This window comes from Salvelinus sp. IW2-2015, unplaced genomic scaffold (assembly GCF_002910315.2).
Source record: "Salvelinus sp. IW2-2015 unplaced genomic scaffold, ASM291031v2 Un_scaffold4703, whole genome shotgun sequence".
Taxonomy (NCBI): Eukaryota; Metazoa; Chordata; class Actinopteri; order Salmoniformes; family Salmonidae; genus Salvelinus; species Salvelinus sp. IW2-2015.
The window spans coordinates 12574-18604 of record NW_019945972.1 but is presented as its reverse complement, the minus strand read 5'-3'; the positions used below and the strand labels follow the sequence as shown (position 1 = coordinate 18604).

General features: G+C 44.8%; 1 pseudogene; it reads left to right on the top strand.

Annotated features, from left to right (window-relative positions):
- LOC139026405 (tripartite motif-containing protein 16-like) overlaps positions 1 to 5706 on the top strand; it is a 9288-nt pseudogene extending 3582 nt beyond the window's left edge.
- Positions 5707 to 6031: the final 325 nt, after the last annotated feature.

Below are 6031 nucleotides of genomic sequence, written 5' to 3'. Positions count from 1 at the left end.
GGAACTCATGGGTCATGGTCATTGTGAGTTAAACAACACTGTCTCTAGTCATTTCTACTCTCCCATTTTTGTATTTATTTTTGTGTTTTAATAATCCATAGGTGAATCCTTTTTTTCATTTTCATAGTTCATTTTCATTTTCATAGTCCTAAGCAATGTTAAACAACCACAACATTCCCTGTGTCTGTGTGTGTGTGTGTGTGTGTGTGTCTGTGTGTGCGCGAACTCCTTGGATGTTTGCCACGAAACCATCAGGAGAGATCAGAGTCAGAGATTCTCAGTGGTCAGTCTTCCCAGAGTCATCAAAACAGACCTGCCTCCATATTCAGTGTATGTGGTCCTGTTATGTACATTTGTTTTTGTACCTCAAGAAAAAGTTGATCTGTCAATTATTTATTATTTATTATTCATTATGTGTTAATGAGAAACTATTTATTTCATTGCTTAACTTATTTACTTTATTTATTTCAGATGCTTGAAGAGAATATTATGATATTTGTGAAGAACGAGCTGAAGATGTTCAAGAGGATCTTAGTGTTTGAGAAATGATGATGATCTCTCTGTCAGGCTGTCAGGCTGTGGAGTCACGAACAAAGGCTGTGCTTCTCTGGTCTCAGCTCTGAGGTCAAACCCCTCACACCTGAGAGAGCTGGACCTGAGTAACAATGACCTGAAGGATTCAGGAGTGAAGCTGCTRTCTGCTGMACTGGGGAATCCCCACTGTAAACTGGAGACTCTGAGGTCAGTATTCCTGTAGTTGGTCAACAAGTGATAACTGTTCACCAGATCCACGTGTTTACCAGGCACACATAGTCCACACCATATGTGTTTTGACAGTGAAGCTTACAGTTTTAAATTTGGCACTGGAGACATGGTGCGTATAAATCGGCACACATTGTACCGGAACGATGACACTCTCCTCAAAGCGAATGCGGAGAGCTGGCACAGGTGGTATCGGACGGCTAACACGCTCCTCAGGGCGACTGTCTTGCCTCTCCAGCCAAACCAACAGCTCTCTCTCATCACTCTTCTCAACTTTCACCAACCAGTCCTCGCTCAATCTATCCCAATATTCCTCCTCGGTCTCTGACTCACCCCTCAGCTCCACCGACCACCCCGTGTGCCCCCTCCCCAAAAAATGTTGAGACTAATTCTTGGGCTTACGTCATGGCCGCGAACCCCGGTGTCGTCGCTGTCTCCTGCCAGTATTTCGTCCCAAGTCCAGGATGTCCTCCACTCCTGGCTTTCCTCCCAGGCCCAGGATCCCTGCATCTCCTGGGCACGCTGCTTGGTCCGTGGGTGGTGGGATCTTCTGTCACAATCGTTGATGTAAAGATGGTCGGACCAAAGTACAGCGTGGTTTGGGTTCATCATCTTTTATTATGTGAACCGGCACAAAAACGAATGAAAAGAAACAAATGTGCAGCTTTGTCGTGCTCAAAGGCAACAATACAAAAACAAGATCCCACAACAAACAGGTGGGAAAAAGCTGCCTAAATATGATCCCCAATCAGAGACAACGATAGACAGCTGCCTCTGATTGGGAACCATACCAAGCCAACTAGAATGCCCACCCTAGTCACACCCTGACCTAACCAAAATAGAGAATAAAGGATTTCTAAGGTCAGGGCGTGACAACAGGATTAAGATTGAATCCTACTACACCGGCTCTTACCCTCGTCAGATGTGGCAGGGCTTGAAAACTATTACGGACTACAAAGGGAAACCCAGACGCGAGCTGCCCAGTGACGCAAGCCTACCAGACGAGCTAAATACCTTTTATGCTCGCTTCGAGGCAAGCAACYCTGGAGCATGCACGAGAGCACCAGCTGTTCTGGATGACTGTGTGATAATGCTCTCAGTTGCTGATGTGAGCAAGACCTTTAAACATTTACAAAGCCACGGAACAGATGGATTAAAAGGACGTGTATTTAAAGCATGTGGAGACCAACTGGCAAGTGTCTTCACTGACATTTTCAACCTCTCCCTGACTGAGTCTGTAATGCCTACATGTTTTAAGCAGACCATCATAGCTTGTGCCCAAGGAAGCATAGGTAACCTGCCTAAAATGTTTACCTGTAGCACTCACGTCGGTAGCCATGAAGTGCTTTCAAAGGCTGGTCAAGTTTCACATCAACAGCATCCTCCCGGATAGCCTAAACCCACTCCAATTCGCATGCAACCCCAACAGATCCACAGATGACGGAATCTCAATTGTGCTCCACACGGTCCTTTCCCACCTGGACAAAAGGAACACCTATGTGAGAATGCTGTTCATTGACTACAGCTCAGCGTTCAACACCATAGTGCCTATGATGCTCATCACCAAGCTAAGGACCCTGGGACTAAATACCTCCCTCTGCAACTGGATCCTGGACTTCCTGACGAGCCGCCCCCAGGTGGTAAGGGTAGGCAACAACACGTCTGCCACGCTGATCCTCAACACTGGGGCCCCTCAGGGGTGTGTACTTGGTCACCCACGACTGCGTGGCCAAACACGATTCCAACACCATCATTAAGTTTGCTGACGACACATAAGTAGTAGGCCTGATCACAGACAACGATGAGACAACCCATAGGGAGGAGGTCAGAAAACTGGCAGTGTGGTGCCAGGACAACAACCTCTCCCTCAATATGGGCAAGACAAAGGAGCTGATAGTGGACTTCAGGAATAGGAGGGCCAAAGAGGCCCCCATTATTTTKTTTTTATTATATATTTTTGTATTTCACCTTTATTTAACCAGGTAGGCTGGTTGAGAACAAGTTCTCATTTACAACTGCGACCGGGCCAAGATAAAGCAAAGCAGTGCGACAAAAACAACAACACAGAGTTACACATAAACAAACGTACAGTCAATAACACAATAGAATAATCTATGTACAGTGTGTGCAAATATAGAAGAGTAGGGAGGTAAGGCAATAAATAGGCCATAGAGGCGAAATAATTACAATTTAGCATTAACACTGGAGTGATAGATGTGCAGATGATGATGTGCAAGTAGAGATACTGGGGTGCAAAAGAGCAAGAGGTTAAGTAGCAATATGGGGATGAGGTAGTTGGGTGTGCTATTTACAGATTGGCTATGTACAGGTACAGTGATCTGTGAGCTGCTCTGACAGCTGATGCTTAAAGTTAGAGAGGGAGATATAAGACTCCAGCTTCAGTGATTTTTGCAATATGTTCCAGTCATTGGCAGCAGAGAACTGGAAGGAAAGGCAGCCAAAGGAAGTGTTGGCTTTGGGGATGACCAGTGAAATATACCTGCTGGAGTGTGTGCTATGGGTGGGTGTTGCTATGGTGACCAGTGGGTTTGGCAACGAATATGTAGTGAGAGCCAGCCAATGAGAGCATACAGGTCGCAGTGGTGGGTAGTATATGGGGCTTTGGTGAGAAAACGGATGGCACTATTTTTTGCTATTTTGTAAATGACATCGCCGAAGTCAAGGATGGGTTAACATCAARGGGGATGTAGTGGAGCGGGTCGAGAGTTTCAAGTTCCATGGTGTCCACATCAACAACGAACTCATGGTCCAAACACACCAAGACAGTCGTGAAGAGGGCACAACAAAACCTTTCCCCCCTCAGGAGACTGAAAAGATTTGACATGGGTCCCCCGATCCTCAAAAAGATCTACAGCTGCACCATCGAGAGCATCCTTACCGGTTGCATCACCGCCTGCTATGGAAACTGTTCGCATCTAACCTAAGGCGCTACAGAGGGTAGTGTGTACGCCCAGTACATCACTGGGGCCAAGCTTCCTGCCACCCAGGACCTATATAATAGGCGGTGTCAGAGGAAAGCCCATAAAATTGTCAGAGACTCCAGTCACCCTCGTCATAGACTGTTTTCTCTGCTACCGCACGGCAAGTGTACGTAGCGTCAAGTCTAGGACCAAAAGGCTCCTTAACAGCTTCTACCCCCAAGGACATACGACTGCTGAACAATTAATCAAATGGCCACCTGACCTTACATAGACCTTTAATAATTTTTTATTTAGTTTTTTACTTTATGTTATTTGGTAAATATTTTCTTAACTCTTCTTGAACTGCACTGTTGGTTAAGGCTTGTAAGTAAGCATTTCACGGCAAGGTCTACACTTGTTGTATTCGCGCATGTGACAAATAAAGTTGGATTTGATTTTGATTTGATTTGTTTGGTGTGGACTGAATACTCAATACAATCTAAATATGATACCTCACTGTGTCTTTTGACTGATACTGTTTTTAAATGGTCTGGTCAGTTAACAGTGTGTTTGTGAAATGGCAATGATCTCTTTGCAGACTGTCAGGCTGTCTAGTCACAGAGGAAGGCTGTGCTTCTCTGGTCTCAGCTCTGAGGTCAAACCCCTCACACCTGAGAGAGCTGGACCTGAGCTACAATCACCCAGGAAACTCAGGAGTCAGACTGCTCTCTGCTAGACTGGAGGATCCACACTGCAGACTGGAGAAACTCAAGTATGTAGAAGGTTTATGTCAATGTTCATATCAGACATGTTTGGACTTATCAGACTAGTTAAGACAAACATTCTTACCACCACTTGGACAAATTATATGCTGACTGTGGGTGTTGTGTGTGTGTGGGGTGACGTGTATCCCTCAATGACTGTCTGTTCTTCTGCTTACCGCTACAGTGTGGAACATGGTGGAGAGCACACAATGAAACCTGGGCCTAGAAAATGTGAGTGTTGACTGCTGTGAAGAATATGACTAAGAATAAGTCTTAATTCAAGTTAAGTCAAAGTCAAAGACCATCATTACTTACTTGATCATATTAAATATAAGCTGTGTTCTACAGAAGAAGAAATCAGGGACACCAACGTTTATAAAGTGTTGCTTTGACAATGTTTGTGTCTGTGTATGTGTGTGGCATGTTGTGTACATTAGAAATGTGTGTGTGTTCATGCATGCATACAGGTGTGGTGTGTAATTATTGATAAGTGTGTTTAATTCCATACAGTATAACATATGATCATTCAACAAGTCTCATTACCTTAACTTCTCCTTTTGATACTAGGAACATTACAATTAAACAAATTAGTGAAAAGTGAGTTAAATTCTAATGGAATGATGATGATTTTTAATATTGTGTCTGGTTTCATCCATCAGATGCCTGTGATCTCACACTGGACCCAAACACAGTAAACAGACTCCTCTCTCTGTCTGAGGAGAAACAGAAAGGTGACATGTAGGAACAGGAGCGGCGGTATCCTGTTCACCCAGATAGATTTGAGGACTGTGAACAGGTGCTATGTAGAGAGGGTCTGACTGGGCGCTGTTACTGGGAGGTAGAAAGGAGTGGGAGAGGGGCTGTTATGGGAGTGACTATAAAAGGAATCAAAAGGAGAGGAGGGGTATTGACTGTGGGATTTGATACAATGACAAGTCCTGGAGTCTGGTCTGCTCTGACAACAGTTACAAGGCCTGTCACAATAATAATCACATTACCATAGACGTCCCTCCTCCAGCTCCCACAGAGTAGGAGTGTATCTGGACTGGCCAGCCGGCACTCTGTCCTTCTACAGAGTCTCCTCTGACACACTGACCCACCTGCACACATTCAACCCACATTCACTGAGCCCCTCTATCCAGGGTTTCGGGTTTATGATGTTAATCCTCAGTGTCCTGTGTCAGGTGGTCACTGTGTCACTCTAATCATGGTTTTATGTTTGATCACAATATGACATTTAAATACATGGAGTAACACAACCAGTTTTGACCAGTTTATCCTTTAAATAAAACCATGGTAACTCTGTGTCTGTATCTTTCTGTGAACTGCGCCCTGTGAGAACACACACACATTGTACACACACACTGGACTCACACACACACAAGTAACGGACACAACACACACGCACTAGACACACATACAAATACTGGACACACATACTGGACACACACACACACACTGGACACACACTGGACACACACATACACTCACACACACACTCGTACATAAATGGCGCCGGAGAAGAAGGCAGACTTCTACGTGTCTCCAACCGATTGTGTTTTTTTGTTAGTTTGTTTGCGTTGT